This window comes from Myxine glutinosa, chromosome 2 (assembly GCF_964187855.1).
Source record: "Myxine glutinosa chromosome 2, kmMyxGlut1.1, whole genome shotgun sequence".
NCBI classification, from domain to species: Eukaryota; Metazoa; Chordata; class Myxini; order Myxiniformes; family Myxinidae; genus Myxine; species Myxine glutinosa.
This window is the reverse complement of record NC_136262.1, coordinates 150,386,055-150,405,862: the sequence shown is the minus strand read 5'-3', so window position 1 is coordinate 150,405,862 and position 19,808 is coordinate 150,386,055. Positions and strand designations below refer to the sequence as shown.

General features: G+C 50.7%; 1 protein-coding gene and 1 long non-coding RNA gene across 3 annotated transcripts in view; both read left to right on the top strand.

Annotated features, from left to right (window-relative positions):
- Positions 1-9,080, top strand: part of LOC137418800 (uncharacterized) — a 42,895-nt gene extending 33,815 nt beyond the window's left edge. Inside the window, exon 4 of the long non-coding RNA XR_010982712.2 lies at positions 8,687-9,080. This is a non-coding gene — a long non-coding RNA (uncharacterized LOC137418800). The remainder of the gene's footprint in view (positions 1-8,686) is intronic.
- A 1,262-nt stretch (positions 9,081-10,342) lies between these two features.
- LOC144890668 (uncharacterized) overlaps positions 10,343-19,808 on the top strand; it is a 42,505-nt gene continuing 33,039 nt past the window's right edge. Inside the window, exons 1-2 of one of the 2 annotated variants that reach the window (XM_078771807.1) lie at positions 10,343-10,523; positions 12,511-12,622. The gene's annotated coding sequence lies outside the window, so the exon portion shown is untranslated. The remainder of the gene's footprint in view (positions 10,524-12,510; positions 12,623-19,808) is intronic. The other variant, XM_078771808.1, reaches the window with a different exon arrangement.

Below are 19,808 nucleotides of genomic sequence, written 5' to 3'. Positions count from 1 at the left end.
CCTCACCACATACAAGGCTTTCATCCACAGCTCAATGGAATACTGTTCTCCCCTACGGGCCGGTGCTCCTGCCTCACACCTAGCTCGGCTTCACGCTGTTGAAACCAAAGCTTTCAGAATTATTGGAATCTCCCGCGATGAAGCTATCTCTGAGGGCCTTTCACTCACTCACCGCAGGCATGTCGGTGGTCTTTGTCTTCTACCGACTCCTCTCCGGCCTTGCACCCCCAGCTCTCTCTGTGCTCTGTCCCCCAAATATTCCTACAGGTCGCACAAGATCTGCCAGCAACCCTCTGATGGTTAAACTGCCGAAATCTCGGCTCTCTGCTCACCTTCACTCTTTCATTCCTCTTTTCTCCCGCCTCTGGAACAAACTCCCTCACTCCCTTCAATCCCACTCCTCCCTCCAGGTCTTTAAAACAGCTGTTCACCACCATCTCTTATCTTCCCCCATCCAAAACCTTGATCTTTTCTACCCCCGCTAATTCACCCCAGATCCACCTTGTTTGAAATTCCAACTTCTTTCCTGGAAGTCCTGGCAGTGTCCATATGTTTTATACCTCTCCCACCGCCCCCTTCCCATTCCCCCCCCCCCCCCAAAGCCCTCGCCCTCTCTCAGATCTCTCGATGTCTCCATGTCTCTCGGTCCCTGCTCTCAAATGTTGTGTTTGTGTCCTTCCCCCTCTCGCCCCATCTTGTCTACCGCTCCCGATGTTATATGTTTTATGTGTCGGTTTGTTTTTCTGTGTGATTAATGTTCGCTCTTTCACGAGCCTCGATCTTGTATAAAAAAAATTTTTAAAAAGTAAAAATGTCACATGGAAAATGAGTTGATTGGTGCATGCCGAGAAACCCTCATCTGTCAGGAAAACAGACCAAAGTATGTTGTTTATACTTATCAAACACTAGGAGGTAAGTAGTTTCAAGATTGTTTGTAATTAATAGTACAGAAAGATATAATAATTCGGGCATTGCATGACCTTTCATGACACTGTACTTCAATGCATGAAACCACACTGTACATTTCTCAGGTGCCTGATAATACCCTAAAAACTGGGTTAGAAGGATTGCAGTTGTATCGTAATCAAGGACAACAATCTATTAACTATGATAGATAAAGCGTTTCTTCTAAATTCATCACTTTATCCCTTTTGTTAAAGTATTTCAAAATCTACGGAAGCCCATGAGGATAATAACCTTCAAGTATGATGAAGACTAAAGCCTAAAATCCCTCGTCTCAATCCTATAATTTATACACTATTTCGGTGAATGCTTGAATAATATCACATTGGGAATGAGTGGTAAAATGAACTGGTTTGTTTTTCAGGTCTACTTTTCGAGCCTGTTCACCAGAACGGAGACCGAAGAACAACCAATGATAATTGGCCAGAAGAGGCAGTTTTCTAATCTGACAGATTATGAACGTAGGCTACCCAAACCTTCTGCAAGCTTTATCACAGAGAAATGACGAAGTTTCTCAACGTCTCCTGCACGATGCAAGCAACAGGGACTCCTTCCTTGGCAAAGGCCCAAAGTTCCACCCCACCTGCCAGTCTGTGTACATAAGTAAGAAGGCTATCCATCATCAAAAGGTGAAAGTTGAACTCCTGAACGAAACCAAAGATTCAACAAAGGAAAGTTTGACAACACGGTCAAAACTCAGTGCACAATTCGACTTCAAGCAGAATTGTTTTGCTTGTGGTAAAGAAAGGGACAAAAAAGGAGATAGAAAATTGACTGTAATTGCCACACGTGACAGAGTTATCAGTATGGGAAAAAGCGAAAGAACTGAAAGACCAAAATATGTTACATTTGATCCAAGGTAATGGAGATCAGTGCATAGACATGATTGCAAATGATTTCCGATACCATAAGCTGTGTCTCAGTACATTTCTTAATAAGCGCATTTTGGGCACCGATAGTGATAATTGTAATTCGGTGTCAGCCTTCGAGAGGGCATTTCAGTGGTTAATTTCTGACGTTGAACAGAAATTATTTGAAGAGGGATGCGTTTACTCTATTTCATGCTTGCGAGATATGCTCTGTAAGTGGTTGACAAATCATGAGGTAGAAAATGCCAAAGAAGTGGCTGGTTATGGAAGGCGTCTCTGTAGGTATTTTGAAAACCATTATGGTGATCGAATCAGGGTGGTGTCGCATGTGGGTAGTTCCAATTTGCTATGCTCCTCAAATTTAGATTTAGGCAAAGTACTCGGAGAGGTAAAAAAGCTGACAGGCTGCCGACAGGACATTCAATGCATTGAAGTCGGGTTTATTGGTGGTGAAAATGATTAATGGCTCACATGTAGGCACAGACAAACCAGAGTATCATGCAACTTTGACCGAGGGATTCCATGCCGCAAAATCTATTCGAAAGCAGGTGAAAATGTTTGGTCTTGATGAAAGAAAGCAATCAAAGCTATCTTCAGTGGAAATGAATCCTGAAGAATCAAACTTGGATATCTCGTATGAAAGTGCTGAGCAACGTGTCCCCCTTGACCTGTACAATTTTATGGCTTGGGTGATGTTTGAGGCAAGTGCCGAATTGGATGTTCATGGTCGTGTTGTTCTTGAAAAGAAGCAGCATGAACAGGTTTTGAACCTTGCCCAGGATATTTGTGCTGCTACTGCAAATGTGAAAACTCCGAAACAAGTAGGCATTGCTTTACACATAATGAAAAAGACGACAAGTAAGGACACAGTTATCTTGCTAAATAGATTCGGTCATTGTGTAAGCTATACTGATGCCCAGAGATATATTTCACATTTTGCTTCGGAAACAGATGACCAGGTCGATTTGCAAGGTTACTTCATTCCTCACAACATTGCGAAGGGGCTTTTTACCCAATTTGCCATCGATAACCTTGATTTTCATGAAAATACTGTTCATGGAAAAACCACCCATGGGACAACTCACATCATCTTTCAATATCCAAATCATTCCACCGAACCAGTGAAGTCTTGTATCCCACGCCGCAGGAGTCGGTCTACATCTGTGAAGAGATCAGCTAGCTTAAAATCAAGGAAGAGTGGTGTTAGCCTTAAAGATCGTCAGCAAAGTCGCTCCCTTACTGGTATGAGACTTGTACCTGGTCATGATGAAGAAAACGACAAAGCGTTTGAAGGGACTGAAAACCTCAGAGACATTTTCAAACTTTACCAAGCAGGATCAACCAAATTGGTGCAACTGACACCTGAAATGAGTCCGATTTCATGGCAAACTTTGAATGAGGCCCTCATTGGTGAAAGGGAAAATGCCACAGTAATTGGCTATGGACCATTCATTCCCCTCTCACCCACTAATCCTGATGTAGTACAGGAGTCTCTTGATTATTGCATGAATGTTTCAGAACACCTCGGACAGGATTATTGCATACTCACGTGTGATCACACGTGTGAATAAGCACGTGTGAACTCACGTGTGAATAAGCATCCTGTAAAATACAATAAACTCATCATTCGGATGGGGGCTTTCATATTGCTCAGAATTTTCTGGGAGCGATTGGGCACTTGATGAAGGGAACAGGATTGGAAGACATCCTTGTGGAAGCAGATGTTTGTTTACAAGGGACTGTCAACAAACTTATGGATGGTAAAGACTATTATCAAATGTTGCGGTTTTGGTTAGGACTTTTGTTTTGGCCATTTTTGCCTTTCTCAGTGTTCTATTATCACTATTTTCCTGTCAGTAATATCTACATATGCATGGCTGGTTTATTTGTGAGGATATGTTTGCCTTTATAGGCTGCAGTTATCATTTAGAGCAAATACCAGTAACCATCATTTAACAATTAACGTATTAAAAATCAGGTTCATGTTATCAGTCAATAAGGGTTAACTGCCAAACAAAGGGTTAAAAGAGACATTCAGAACTCATAGAGTGATTAAAGCATCAAGATACTGTGGTGGGCACAAGGGGTAATAATTCCGTGCACCAGTGGGTGGCGCGAGCGTCCAGGCGGGGAACTGAAATGCATGCCCCGCCTTTCGGCCGATCGGCCATGCCCGGGGGCAAGGCGTGGCCTCCGGACAAATATGCGGGCTCTAAGCTCGAGCCCGCCCAGTGCTGATATGCGAGCTCTTAATAAAGACTCTTGTTTGTATCCACGCGTTGTGGCCTACCTCTCTGGCAATCGAGTCGTGTGTGCACAGCACCACACTGGTGACCCCGAATGGTTCAGCCGTTGCTGACCCCCGAACGCGCCATGGTTACCAACGCCGTCGCAATCAAACTCCCGGAGTTTTGGGAAGCGCAAGCCGACATTTGGTTTGTGCAAGCCGAAGCTCAGTTCCAACTCCGGGGCATCACGGCGGACGAGACCCGGTACTACCACGTGGTCGCCGACCTCGGGCCCGGCACTGCCGCCCGTGTCGTGTCCATCCTTCGGCGCCCGCCGGGCGACCACAAGTACGAGGCGCTCAAACGTCTCCTCCTCGCCACGTTCGGGCTCACGGAGGTCGAACGTGCCGACCGCCTCCTGGACCTTCCCGCCCTCGGTGACACATGACCATCCGTCCGGATGGATTTCATGCTGTCCCTGCTTGGAGACCAGCGCCCGGATTTCTTGTTCCGTGCACTTTTCCTCCGCCAGCTACCGATACAGGTGCGCCTCGCGCTGGCCGGTTCCAAAATCACGGAACCCCGCGCCCTGGCCGGAGGGGCCGACAAGTTTTTCGCGGCCTGCGACACGCGGTCGATGTACGGTGCTGCCGTAGTGGATCCCGGTGCAGAGGCTACAGCGCCCCCGGCCTCCCTCGTGGCCGCTGCTGCGCCCCACCCACTACCGCCGCCGCCACCACCACCGCCGCCGGCACGGCTGACGCGGCCGCCACCGCCGCAAACCTGGTGCTACTACCATGCCAGTTTCGGCCACAAGGCTAAAACGTGCCGCCCGCCGTGTTCTTTTGACGGGTCGGGAAACGACCGGCCGGCGCTCACTTGCGGCCCTGAGCGTCGGCCATTCCGGCAGCCTCCTGTTCATCACGGACACCTTGTCCGGGCGCCGTTTTCTTTGCGACATGGGAGCGCAGGTAAGCGTCCTCCCTGCCTCCGCATCTGACAAGCAAGCCTCGGGCCGGGGCCCCGCTTTGCTTGCCGCCAACGGTACACCCATTTATTTGTAAGGCCGATCGGATCGGCACATTCGGGAAGCATTGCCTCTCACTGCGGTTCGGAGGGCAGCGCTTTCAATGGTCGTTCGTCACCGCCAGCATGCCAATGGCCCTGCTCGGCGCGGACTTCCTATGTGCGCATGGGCTGTTGGTCGATGTTAAGCACAGACGTCTCATCCAGGCCGAAACCTTCAGCTCGCTCGCTTGTTCGCTGAGCGGCTCGTTGTGCAGCTCACTGAGCCGCTCACCGAGCGGCTTGCCAAGCGGCTTGCTGAAAGGTTCCGTCCCGGCGAGGTTAGTCTGCACGCTTCCGGCAGCGGACGAGTTTACCCGCCTCTTCGCCAGTTTCCCGGCCCTCACGCGGCCCACCTTCTCAGCGGTGGCCGTCCAACACGGGGTGGAGCACCATATCCCCACGGTCGGGCCGCCGGTCTACGCCCGGGCACGCCGACTCAACCCCACGAAGCTCGCCGTGGCGAAAGCTGAGTTCGCCACGCTGGAACGGCTGGGTATCGTACAGTGCTCCAATAGCGCTTGGGCCTCTTCTCTGCACATTGTGCCGAAGCCCGGCGGCGGATGGCGGCCGTGCGGTTACTACCGCCTGCTCAACGATGCCCCCCCCCCCCCCCCCCGACTGCTACCCGGTCCCGCATATCCAGGACTTTTCCGCCCGGTTGGCAAACACGACCATGTTCTCCAAGGTGGACCTCATCCGGGACTACCACCAGGTCCCCCGTACAACCGGACGATGTCCCAAAGACGGCCGTCATCACCCATTTCGGCCTCTTTGAGTTCCTGCGGATGCCTTTCGGGTTGAAGAATGCGGCCCAGGCGTTCCAACGGCTCATGGACAGCGTCTTGCGCGACTTACCTTTCATCTATGTCTACCTGGAAGACATCCTAGTCGCGAGCGCGTCCCGGGAGGAGCACGTGCTCCACCTCCGCACGCTTTTTGAACGCCTGGGCCAGCATGGCCTGATCATCAACCCCGCAAAAGGCCGTTTCGGCATCACCGCCATCGACTTCTTGGGGCACCGCATCACCAGGCACGGGGCCGTCCCTTTACCGGCCAAGGTGGAGGCGGTCAGGGGTTTCCCGCGCCCCCGCACGATCAAGGGGCTCCAGGAGTTAATGGGCATGGTAAATTTTTACCACCGCTTCGTGCCCCACGTCGCCCAGCTCCTCCGCCCCCTGCACGAGGCCCTCCGGGGCAAGCCGGGCAAAGGTGACATCGCCTGGTCGGAGCCGATGGCCGCGGCGTTTGCGGGCGCAAAGCTGGCCCTGGCCAACGCCACCATGCTGGCGCACCCGGCGCCCGATGCACCGATCGCCCTCACCACCGACGCGTCGGACTACGTGGTGGGCGCGGTACACGAGCAGTGGGTGCGTGGTGCTTGGCAGCCCCTGGCGTTTTTTAGCTGGCAGCTTCGCCCGCATGAATGCCGCTGCAGCACCTTCGACCGCGAGCTGCTCGGGCTCCACCTGGCGGTCCGACACTTCCGCCATCTGCTTGAGGGCCGCCCGTTCACGGCTTTCGTTGATCACAAGCCCCTTGTGTTCGCGATGGCCAAGGTCGCCGAGCCATGGTCGGCCCCGCAGCAACGTCACCTCTCTGCCGTGTCCGAGTACACGACGGACATCCGTCACGTCGCGGGTAAAGACAACCCGGTGGCGGATTGCCTTTCCCGGTCCGTCGCGCACGCGGTCCACCTCGGGATCGACTATGCCCGGATGGCGGAGGACCAGACCGCCGACCCCAGCGTCCAGGCCTTGCGGACCGCCGTCATGGGCCTCCGCGTCACTGAGGTGCCGTTCGACGTCGCGGCCCTCCTGTGCGACGTCTCCCTCGGCCGGCCTCGCCCCATCGTGCCCGCTGGCTGGCAGCGCCCGGTTTTCGACGCCATCCACGGCCTGTCACAACCGGCACGAAGGCCTCCCGGAAGCTCGTCGCGGCGAAGTTCGTCTGGCATGGCCTCAGGAAGGACGTCCGCAACTGGGCCAGGATGTGCCTCGCATGCCAGCGCGCAAAGGTCCAATGCCACACCCGGGCCCCGTTGGCCCCATTTACGGTGCCCGAGCGTCGGTTCGACCACGTCCACGTCGACTTGGTGGGACCTCTGCCCCCCTCGCGGGGGTTCACCCACCTCCTCACCATGGTGGACTGCACCACCCGGTGGCCGGAGGCCGTGCCCTTGGCGGCGACGACTGCGGCTGACATCGCAGACGCTTTCATCGCTACGTGGGTTGCCCGGTTTGGTGCCCCCTCGGACATCTCGTCCGATCGCGGCCCCCAGTTCACCTCGGAGCTCTGGGGCGCGGTGGCGCAAGGGCTCGGCGTCAAACTGCACCGCACCACAGCCTACCACCCCCAGGCCAATGGCCTGTGCGAGCGCTTTCATCGCTCCATGAAGGCCGCACTCCGGGCCAGCCTCCACGACGGCAGCTGGGCCGACAGGCTCCCCTGCGTCCTGCTGGGCCTCAGGACGGTGCCCAAGGACGACCTGCGCGCATCCTCGGCGGAGCTGGTCTTCGGACAGCCGCTGCGGGTGCCAGGCGAGTTTATCGCCGACTCCACGGCTCCTTGGTCCGCGGCGCAACAACGCTCCACCCTGCAGGAGGCCGCCAGGATATTCGTCCCGGTACCCACGGCACACCACGGTTGCCCGCCCTCCAACGTCGCCCCGGAGCTTCGCACGGTGGAGTACGTTTTCATCCGACACGACGTCCACCGGGCACCGCTGCGGCCCCCGTACGACAGGCCTTTCCGCGTGCTGGAGACCGGGGACAAACATTTCGCCGTGGACATCGGCGGTGCCCTGGATCGTATCACCGTGGACCGCCTCAAGCCGGCCCACCTCGATCTGGAACACCCCCCGCAAGCAGCTCTGCCTCCGCGTCGAGGCCAGCCCCCCGGCGGTCAGACCCCCGGCACCCCCCAGCCCCGCTACCCCCCAGCCCTGCACGCATCGCCAGGGGGCGTTTTGGCCGGGACATCCGGCTTCCCCGCAAGCTCACCCTTCAGGTGCGCGGGAATTCTGGGGGGGGGGGGGGGGCGCGTGTGGCGGGCACAAGGGGTAATAATTCCGCGCACCAGTGGGTGGCGCGAGTGTCCAGGCGGGGACCTGAAATGCATGCCCCGCCTTTCGGCCGATCGGCCACGCCCGGGGGCAAGGCGTGGCCTCGTGACATATATGCGGGCTCTAAGCTCGAGCCCGCCCAGTGCTGATATGCGAGCTCTTAATAAAGACTCTTGTTTGTATCCACGCGTTGTGGCCTACCTCTCTGGCAATCGAGTCGTGTGTGCACAGCACCACAATACCCTGATTGGATGTCCTTCCCTGCTTCAAAAGAATCGTTGTTTAATTATTCTGAAAATGTCTGAAAATTCCATTTTTTTTTTTTACCATTTTCGCAAATTTTGTCCCTGAAACAGAAGGGGTTAACACTGTAATGCTAATATATTTGTAAAGTTTCTTGATATTAAAAACTTCCTATGTCGGTCCTCTAAAATATGAGTCAGTTTTATTTTTACAACCTCTTTGCATTTTTTGATTTTAACCCTTTTATTGCGCAGGTATCCCAGATTTTCACTTCCCCTTCAACTTCGTGACCTTTTGACCTCTGATGATGTCATCGATGGCGTCATCGAAATGTGCATACTGTAGCGGCTACCGCTGGGTTTACACAATCGCCTTGCACCTACCAAGGACGCGGAGCGATCACCATGCCAGGCTCGTCCAGGACGCCCGGGCAGGCCCGCGCTCAACTTGCCGGGATGCCTGGGCACGCCCGGCCACGCCCGCTCTCGACTTGCCAGGCCGCGTCAGGGACGCCCGGGCATGCCCGCCCTCGACTTGCCAGGCCGCGGCCAGGACGCCCGGCCACGCCCCCTCTCGCCTTTCCCGGGCAAACGCTCGTAGATAATGTGTGTATATATATTGCTGCGCGATAAACGGGCTTTTCAGAGTACCCGAGTTGTTTTGTGACAATAAAGAAACTCGGACGAATTCCAGCTTTTTGTCGCGTCCATTCTTCCGATTGACGTGGGAGCACAGCTCCTACAATACCATGTTTGACCACCTCCTTCAGAATTTTGGGTCGATGGCTCCCCTCCTCGAGCAGCCGGGAGAATGTGCATGTCTGTGTGTACAACGTGTGTACATGTAATGTTTGTTTTTGTATGTCACATGATTTTGTCACTATATTCACTCCAGTAGCAGATATATAATCATCCAGGTAACCGGTGTAGAAACAAACGTCTTTCCACAACCCTTCTGTAACCGATTGGATCAGTTTATTGCCGCCCAAAATGGCATTTTAACAGTTGTCTGGCTTTTAAAATCTGGGACACGTTCATGAACAAACGAGATCCGCGAAGCGAGTCGGTCGAGTCGTGCTAACCAAGATGGCGACACTGCGGCTACACTTTTCACGGAGTATGAGCGTTTTATATATTTTCAATTCAGTGGCTGTAACACGTGCCCTTTTGTGGTTTGTTTTCAACGTATCCAATCACGTGACTATTGTCGCGAAGGGTGCACTAACCGGAAGTTACGTAGTTCCGCGGGCGCCTTTTGGCGCTGGACACGTCTTGAACTTCTTCTTTAATCAGTGAAGCCATTTTAATTGGGTTATTGGGGTTCAAGGGTTTGACTCATGTAAATCTGTGCAACAGTTAAGAGTCTTGTACTCATGGCTTATTGTACTTCCTCTTCCGATGTACTGTTAATACACCTCCTCTGGAAACCAACTGGATCGGTTCGTGTGTATTATTACCGTGGTTATTAATCTTACCGTGGTTATTATTACACCTCGCTCGGCCCGATCTTTTACACCTTACTTTATAATAATCACATACATTAAACTTTGCCTTGTGTCGGGGTCATCTTCCCCACACATGAGGTAAGGGGCCAATCTTTACTTTGCCCAGGGCCTGCTCGCGGGTAACCTCAGCACGAATGCAAAATTTGGAGATCGGCCAAATCGTTTTAGATTCTATAAGTACGAACATACCGGCATATTTTCGTATAATAATGGCAATAAATGGCGAAATTGTTTTTTCTGACTTTTAGGCGGTGTATGTTCAGTATGAAAATAATAATTATTAATAATAATCTTAACAAGAACAATCGGCTTCTACTGGAAGCCTAATAATAGTTCTCTTGCAAGGAACTCAATGCAGAAAGAGACCATTCCGCCCATCAATAATCATTTAATCCCTGATTGGCAGGAAAAACGAATTTTGTGGCATTGGAAACTTCCTGTCTCCGACACTTGCTTCCGGTCTGCGGAGCGCATGCGCAATGTGGAGCTGCGCACTCGAGGTTGTCACTGGTCAGCAATCTCACGGAATCCACGCTCGTTACGCTTTACTTGCCCTTATTCTTGACCCTCTCGATTTTGTTTGAAAGGTATGAATTTTGTCAAATGTGTTTTTTTTTTAGATGAAATCTATTTTCTTTTCAAAACCCTGAACGGGGCCTGTAATTATCAGGTGCTTCAACGTGGCGTTGTAGATCTTTTACATTGGTCGTTAAACCTATTGCGGCCATATCTACTATATGTATGAATTGCACGTTTTGTCATTTAATCGTTTCGTATTTGTGTAGAAAAGGTTTGCTTCAACTTCAAGTTAAACGGCGGCGGATGGGGGGAGGGGGGAAAGGTGGTAGATGGGATGGGGTGGAGGGGGGTAGGGTGGTGGATGGGATGGGGGGGAGGGGGGTAGGGTGGCGGATGGGATGGGGGGGAGGGGGGTAGGGTGGCGGATGGGATGTGGGGGGGGGGGGGGTTATGGTGCCGGATGGGATGGGAGAGGGGGGGGAAGGGTGGCGGAAGGGATGGGGGGGAGGGGGTAGGGTGCCGGATGGGATGTGTGGGGGGGGGGGGGTAGGGTGCCGGATGGATGTGGGGGGGGGGGGGTAGGGTGCCGGATGGATGTGGGGGGGGGGGTAGGGTGCCGGATGGGATGGGAGAGGGGGGGAAGGGATGGGGGGGAGGGGGTAGGGTGGCGGATGGGAGTGGGGAAGGGTGGCGGATGGGGAGGGAGGGGGGAAGGGTGGTGGAGGGAGGGGGAAGGGGAAGGGTGGTGGAGGGGAGGGGGAATGGTGGCGGATGGGATGGGGGGGGGGAGGGTGGCGGATGGATGTGGGGGGGGGGGGGTAGGGTGCCGGATGGGATGGGAGAGGGGGGGAAGGGTGGCAGAAGGGATGGGGGGGAGGGGGTAGGGTGCCGGATGGGATGGGAGAGGGGGGGAAGGGATGGGGGGGAGGGGGTAGGGTGGCGGATGGGAGTGGGGAAGGGTGGCGGATGGGGAGGGAGGGGGGAAGGGTGGTGGAGGGAGGGGGAAGGGTGGTGGAGGGGAGGGGGAATGGTGGTGGATGGGATGGGGGGGGGAGGGTGGCGGATGGGAGGGGGGGGGTAGGGGGTAGCGTGGCGGATGGGGGGGGAGGGGTAGGGGTAGGGTGGCGGATGGGATGGGAGAGGGGGGGAAGGGTGGTGGATGGGATGGGAGAGGGGGGGAAGGTTGACGGATGGGGGGAGAGGGGTTTTAGGGTAGCGGAAGGGATGGGGGGGGGAGGGGGTAGGGTGGTGGATGGGATGGGAGAGGGGGGGAAGGTTGACGGATGGGGGGAGAGGGGTTTTAGGGTGGCGGAAGGGATGGGGGGGGGGGAGGGGGTAGGGTGGTGGATGGGATGGGGGGAGGGGGAAAGGGTGGCGGATGGGATGGGAGGGGGGAAGGGTGGCGGATGGGATGGGAGGGGGGAAGGGTGGCGGATGGGATGGGAGGGGAAGGGAGGCGGATGGGGGGGGAGGGGTTTTAGGGTGGCGGAAGGGATGGGGGGGTGGGAGGGGGTAGGGTGGCGGATGGGAGGGGGGAAGGGTGGCGGATGGGAGGGGGGAAGGGTGGCGGATGGGATGGGAGAGGAAGGGTGGCGGATGGGGGGGGAGGGATTTTAGGGTGGCGGATGGGGGGAAGGATGGTGGTGGATGAGGGTGATTGTCGAGTGGAGAATGAAGAGATCATTTTCTTGTTGAGGAATGATAGAGGTTGAAAGAGATGTCAAATACATCTTCAGGTGTGTTCAAATGCCACAGCTGATATAATAGGTTACCTTTTGAAGTTGAGAGATTTTTTAAATTATTATTCCCCTCCTCCCCCCCAGTGTAATATGGGTGAGTCCTGGTATAATGAACAGCAAACGAGAATTTTCAGTTTTGCCTATTCCTTGGGTGGGCAGACTGTCCATCCCGGTATTAGCCAGTGTTGTATAAAACGTCATCATTTGGAGACAATTTTTACCTGTATTCATAATTAACTCGTCCACCAAAGGTGGACGGAAGGAGGTTGTATTTTCGCACCTGTCTGTTTGTCTGTCTTTGTTTTTGTGTGAACAGGATATCCCAAAGTTGTGGACGGATTTGGATGAAACTTGGTGGACAGGTGGTTGCGTATGTGACAAGAACGAAGCGATTCAGTTTTGGTGAAGATCTGAATCCGGATTCAGATGTGAGAATTTTTTTTTATTTCTTGAGTGATTCTTCACCATTGAGAGGTGTGGCCAAAACGATATACAGTAAAGCATGGTATTTCAAAAATTTGTGGACGGGTATGGCGAAACCACGTGGATGGGTTGGTTCGGTGACAATAACAAGCCAATTATATTTTGTTTCAGGTCCGAATCCAGATCCGGCCTATCAGTGGGATAAACAACAACAACATGCATTTTAAAGGCCATTTTCCCTGCTAGAGCGGGGGTTAGCCTTGCGGTCCCCATGACAATCTTCTCCATTTTGCCCTATTTTCTGCATCTCTCCTTGTTAACCCCCTTGCCCGCATTTCTTCTTCCACCATCTTTAGCCAAGTCTTTCTCGGTCTTCCCCGTCTTCTACTTCCTTCTACATTCATTTCCATCACTCTTCTCAACCAGTCACTTTCATCCTTCCTCAGCACATGACCAAACCATCTCAACCTGTGCCTCTTCACAGCATCAATCACAGGCTCTATTCCCATCATCTTTCGCAATTCATCATTTGTCTTCCTCTCTCTCAACGATACTCCGCACATCCGTCGAACCATTTGCATTTCCACCCTTTCCAACCTTCGTTGCTGCTCTACGTTCATTACCCATGTCTCGCTCCCATAAATCATAACACTTCTCACACATGCAGCATACACCTTTCCCTTCAGCTTCAACGACACTCCCCTCATCATCAGCACGCCACTCAATTCCCGAAACTTCTTCCATGCACATCTCACTCGAGCAACCGTTGCCGAGTCTGATCCACCTTCTCCATTCAGCATGTCTCCGAGGTAGCAAAATGTTTTCACACCTTCCAGCTTCACGCCGTCTCCAAGATCCAACTCAACATTTCCTCCATCAACCTCCTCCTCAAGGTCAAGGCTATCTCCACACAGCGAGAGCTGCCGTCGAGCCACAGGGCTCTTCGCCACCCGGTCATACACCAACTTCTTACCCTTGCCATAGAAGCCTGAGTTGGCATCACAGCCTGTCATACAGTGCAGCTGCACAATACAGTCTGCCATCTCGTCATTAACCAGGCCAAGACAGAAGATAGTCTCCTTCTTCCTCTTGATACAGAGCTTTCCGGGCAGCTGCTGCGAGATGACTGCTGCCGCGACATAGGCATCGGTATCAGCGGTATCAATGACAACAGGGCCACTGTAGCCTGATTCACGCAGAACTGCGCAAGCAGAAAAGAGGACAGTATCAGCCTCAGACTGGTCAAAGCTGTAGTTCTCCATTGGTTGCTGGGTTGACAAATTGGTGCAGTGGGAGCCAACAGAGTAGACAATCTCTGCATCAACACTCTCTGCAAGGTCTGTCAGGTAGGTGCATATCAGCTTTTGCATCCGCCCCTTGTTGCTGACGCTACATAGAAGTGTTTTGAATGCTTGGGCAGAAGGGAAGGGGTCATTCAATTTCATGTAGGTGTTGGGTATATGTGCCTTACCCTGTACCCGCGTCTGTGATGCGTGTTTGCTCATCCTGGATGTTAGCCTCATAATCCGGTACAAGACGTTCTAGACGCTGCAGAAACATCCAGTTACAGCGGTGTGCAGTACCCCCTCCTGTCAACGTGTCGTTGGTAAAGTCATCATTGTCAATGATACTAATGCTTGGTTCTCCCTCAGCGATCTCATCAGGACAGATCAAACATCGCTCGAGGTCATGCATGGTCCAGAGGTCACGTAGGAGAAGCACGTTCGGGTAGCTGATCCCCATGCCCAGCTTGTAGTAAGAGTCAATAAGCTCCTTGCTGCGAGTCATCCCATGAAGGGTGACGGTGGCATTGATGGCGGTAGTGGTGGGTCGCTTTGTAATGTACTGCGTGATGAGAGAGGTGAGAGAGAGTGTGCTGGGAGACAGATCTACCTCCTTCTTCCCCTGCAAAGCAGATAGCAGCTGCACCATGAGAGGCGAGAGCTCTTCCTCCTCTTCTAGCTCCTCGACTCTTGGCGGCCATGGGATGGGTTTGATTGACTTGACATCATCCTTGAGCCGCTTAGCCACATTGTGCACCAGTTGTTCACTGCCAACACCGATGGCGGAGAGTGCTGCTTCAACATATGAACCACCCCCAGACGTGTCATAGACTAGGTCGCTCTGGTTTCTCTGAGGGCGGGAGTGGAAGCCGATCTTGCCCTCAAACTCCCGGGTCAGGATATCTTTGATAAAAGATGACTTGATGCTGGATGTTGAGAAGCCATACCGAGATATGATAGAGCTGTAGTCTTTGAGGAGGCTCTGTAGTGACCTTGGCTCACGTTCCTCAAAGATAACTGTTCTGATGTGGTCAAAGAAGATAGTCTGAGCCTCACGGAGATTGACATTGTGCATGCGTGGGAGTTTGTCATCTTCACTCATTTTCTGGTAACTACGCACATATTTCAACCAGCATTTGTTGTGATATCTGATCTCAATCGCATATGGGTCATCAGCTGCATAATCGATCACACAGTTGATTCTGTCTCGCATGCTCTGATCTTTGAGGACCACCGTGTGACTCTTGAACGTTGCCCATGCATTATCATACGAAATCGGGGACAGCTTTGATTCTGGGTGCTTTGCCGACTCTGGTTTACGGCACCAGACACATTTTGTTTTTTCATGTATCAGCCCTTCTACACTTGATCGCAGCCGCTTGGCAGGTGGAGAAGCAGCCGGGGGGAAAGCCTCAGACATGGACGAAGACTGAGATTGGCATTCCTTGACTTCTCGTTTTTTCTGTCTTGTCTTGGCCTGCTCCAGTTTATTAGCATTCCATAAGGTCAGCCTACATGATTTATGGACACATTGTCTGCCGGGACCATTATCCCAATTGACTGTTGCATAAACGTCTCCGAACTTGTCAAGACCGCTCCATAACGGGGCTTTTTTCTTGAGATTTTCCCAACTCTCAACGGAGGTAACGACATCAGTGGCTTCATTGCAAAGCCCGCCACACTGGAGGACACACGGAACGGTGGACATTCTCTTGACAGCTATCTTCTGAATACTGCGCTTCTCAGTGCCGTCTCATTCGCTCGTAAACTCCCTGGAAAGACAGAAATAAGTATATGACATTACACACACAGACAAATAAAAAACAAGAAAATAGCAATTCACTAATCAGGACCTCAATTCCGTGGCCAGTATAGATTTAGCCAAAATAATGTGTTAATTCATGATCATATGTTCTCCCATTTAAAAGTTGCATTTTCGCTCTACTGGATGGTGGCCATCTTGGATTTCTGGGTCAAACTAATGTCAGATTCGGAATCCTCGTGGTCAAATTACCCAAAAAAGTGTCTTTGTACGTGATTCTAGGTGTTCTGGTTCAAAACTTAATTTTTCAAGATAGTGCCGGCGGTCATCTTGGATTCGGGCCTCTGGCGAAAAATGCCGGGATTTTTGGGAGGGACATAGAGGCTATTTTTGTTATAAAATGTCAATAGAAGTCAAATCAATCGTCAAACCTTACTAGCCAAAAAATGGTCACGGAATTGAAGTTTTGGACCTAACTATCATGAGGGAATAACAGTATTAAGTTTTAAAAAAAAACTGTTGGACTCCACTCCTCCCTATTACATCTCCAGGCACTGCGCATGACGTCGGCGATGACATGCGCCAAAAGGGTTTTCAGTCCATTTGTTTTCTTGTTTGTCCGGGCGATATCTCAGCCATTCTTTGAGCTAGGAAGTTGAAATTTCAGCACAATAGTGTGCATGTGCTTTGGCAAAAACAGTATATTTTTGTTTTTTTATTAATTGATAACTTGATTAATTACCTAATTATTATTGATTTAGTGATTGGGCAATTCCACGACGTTACGGAGTGACACTTTGAGTGATTTTTGTGAACTTTGATTGCTCTAGCATAGTGATAACGCCACTAGTACCTACTCTCTATATATCATATTGTAAAGGAAGAGTTGCACTTTACAGAGATATTAATGGAGTTCCTGTAAGTTGGACCATTGTCAAGTAATTAACATTCAAAAACTGTGTTGCGGAGTGACACTGTCTTTTGTCATTTATTAAACAATAACAACATTTATTGAAAACTCTGCTCTCACAATAGTTATAAAATTGTAATGAAATAATGGGAAGATACACTAATAGTTGTGCCTTCAGTACAGGGGTTTCAAAATTCCAGACATTACCTAATTACTCTGAAATAATTACAATAGTCCCGTTACGGAGTGACGAAAAACCCCGTTATGGAGTGACGAGTCAATTTTGAGATTTCTCCCAAAGCAACAAATCATTTCTAGATAACGCCAGGCTTTCATTCTGAACCCAGCTGACTTGTGCTGGCGTTTCAACATCTAACACTTTAGATAAATAATAAAAATATAAATCTGAACTGAGAAAATATACAATAAACATATTAAAAAGTCAAGAAATAGACTAAAGAAATTGAGAACAATTTACGAGTGGATGACCAGAAACAAAACAAAGTTTGGAATTAATCAGTTGGCCACATCACAAAACTTCACATGACTGCCCTGCAAAAGGTTCCCTTTCCCAAAGGACATTCAGCAAATACATAATGATGGCGATGGTCGAGGGATGGCTGAAGAAGGAATCTGACGACTTGGTTGGAATCAATCCAGGATTTATCTTCCACCTCTGGGAATGTATATGCCAAGTCAGATAGGCCCGCTTTTCGCAAAAATGATACTTCCAAACAACCATCATCTACTATCTGAGTCACCTGGCCAACAAACAACTTCTTAGATTTTTTTTGTGACATACTGCACAGTCACAGTCACCAGGGTGCATTTGGGGTTGACTGTCTGACCTGGGGCGCTCAGCAGGTGCTGGATTAGCAGTATTTTGACATTCCAAGGATGATACATGGCACTCGGGGTGAAGACTCACCAATTCAAATTGTTCCGCTGTTGAGTACATGGAGGCGCTCACAACATATTTCCTCACAGGTTTCACACAGTGTTTGGTGTGTTTTCGGAAGCGACGTCACTAACTGCCAGCGCTCGTCCAATTGCGACTGGCACTTCTCAATGTCTCCTGCATCGATGAATAAAACTTCGATCTTTTTGCACTGTGCCGCTGCTACGCGGAAGAAGGATTCTGCATCAGATACAGGATCCCCAGCCAGATTTGCCAACCAAACTCTCCTCTTTACCTCACCTCCTATCCCATCAACAGCACCCTTACCGTGACTGTGGCAAAGAAATTCCAGGATAATTGAATCTTGAACAATTCCTGAAGGAACTCACCTTTTTCAGGCTGAGTTATCAATTGTTTGACAGAATGAGTCACTCTGTAACGTTACGGAGTGACAAGTTTTCTTTTTAATTTATTTTCTGTAGATTAAAAAAAAAAAATTTATACTGCACAATGATTGGGTGGTATAAGTTCTTAATGACCCTGGATTTATTTGGTTTTTCATCCACCAGTTAAAGAGAAAAGTAACCAAATGTCAAATTTTCGTTATGGAGTGACACATCACGGAGTGACATCTGACTCCTAATTTGAGTTTTAATTTTAAAGCATAGAAGGACGACTCATATTTTTTCAATTGGTTTTGAAATAATCTTCATACAGGTAGCTTCTGATGGATAGCATTTGTTGACTTCATCTATCTATAATTCCAGTAATCTCTGTTTGTACGTTTGTCTGTGACCGCTGTTTCTCGACAACCACGGGTCCGATATACTTTTAACTTGCCAGGTATATTGCTGGGGACCCGAGGATGTGCCTTTTCAAGGTTTTAAATTAATCGGACAATTACTTACCGAGCTATGTCCAAAAAACGCTTCAACCAATCAGAGAGCAGCGAGCTATCACGTGTGCCGAACGTGGCGATCAGACTCTGCCTCGGACGGCACATTTGACAGCGTATTCATTTATTTCACGTTGGAAAACTATGTTGCCGTTAAACTATGTTTTAAAACGAATTCAAACTGCGATTAAATTACAACGATTCATCGTAACTGCGATTTGCGAACTTCCGGACAGTGAAGACTTCACTTCCGGCAGCCAATCACAGAACGCTTTGTTGCGTAGGCGTGGCCGATGTGAGACGAGCGGAGCTGAGCGCGTTACGAGCTGACCGCCATTACGGTACGTAATTCGATTTCTTATGCGCATTATTTCTCCCAATTCAGTCAGAGCGAAGGGCGGAAGCGAAGAGCGTTGTTTTTTTTGTTTACGGGCGTACGGGCGGGGTAGAGCGTACGGGTACCGTTTTTTTTTTTTTTGGCAAGGAACGGGCACCCACGTACGGGCAATGCCCTAGTCTATCTATAATTCCAGTAATCTCTGTGTGTATGTGTGTGTGTATGTCTGTGTGTCTGTGACCGCTGTTTCTCGACAACCACGGGTCCGATATACTTGAAACTTGCCAGATATATTGCTGGGGACCTGAGGATGTGCCTTTTCAAGGTTTCATATTAATCGGAGAAGTAGTTACCGAGCTATGTCCAAAAAACGATTCAACCAATCAGAGAGCAGCGAGCTATCACGTGTGCCGAACGTGGCGAACAGACTCTGCCTCGGACGACACATTTGAGAGCGTATTCATTTATTTCACGTTGGCAAACTATGTTGGCGCTATGTTGGCGTTAAACTATGTTTTAAAACTAATTAAAACTAATTTGCGATTCATCGTAACTGCGATATGTGACCTTCCGGACAGTCAAATGAGGACGTCACTTCCGGACTTACGGATAGTCGTAGTGACGACGTACTGATGCTGAACGTGGCGAGCAGACGCTGTAAGGTACGATCGATTGTAGTACACGTTTATAATAACTCTGCCGATACAGGCCCGATTAACTGCAGCGCCATCCGAGCTGCGGCGTCGGGACGATACATTCATTGTACGGTCACATCACGCACTTACGGGCACGCCCATGGGCCCATGGGCACGCCCATGCATGCATGGGCGAAGACATTTTTTTTTTTTTTTTTGGCAAGGAACGGGCACCCACGTACGGGCACGTCCTAGTACCAATGAATTGAGAGAATGAATGAATTAATAGTTCTTTGCATTATCGAGGGCCAATTTTACTGCGCTTTTCAGTAGAATGACTTCATTAATTGCAATGAGTGATGTAGGTCAACAGAGCAAGCTAACTCAGTGATCTTGATATTATCTGAAAGTACATGTTTTCAGCTTCCATTTGGTACATAACATGAACTTTTTCTGATGAAACAGAGGTAG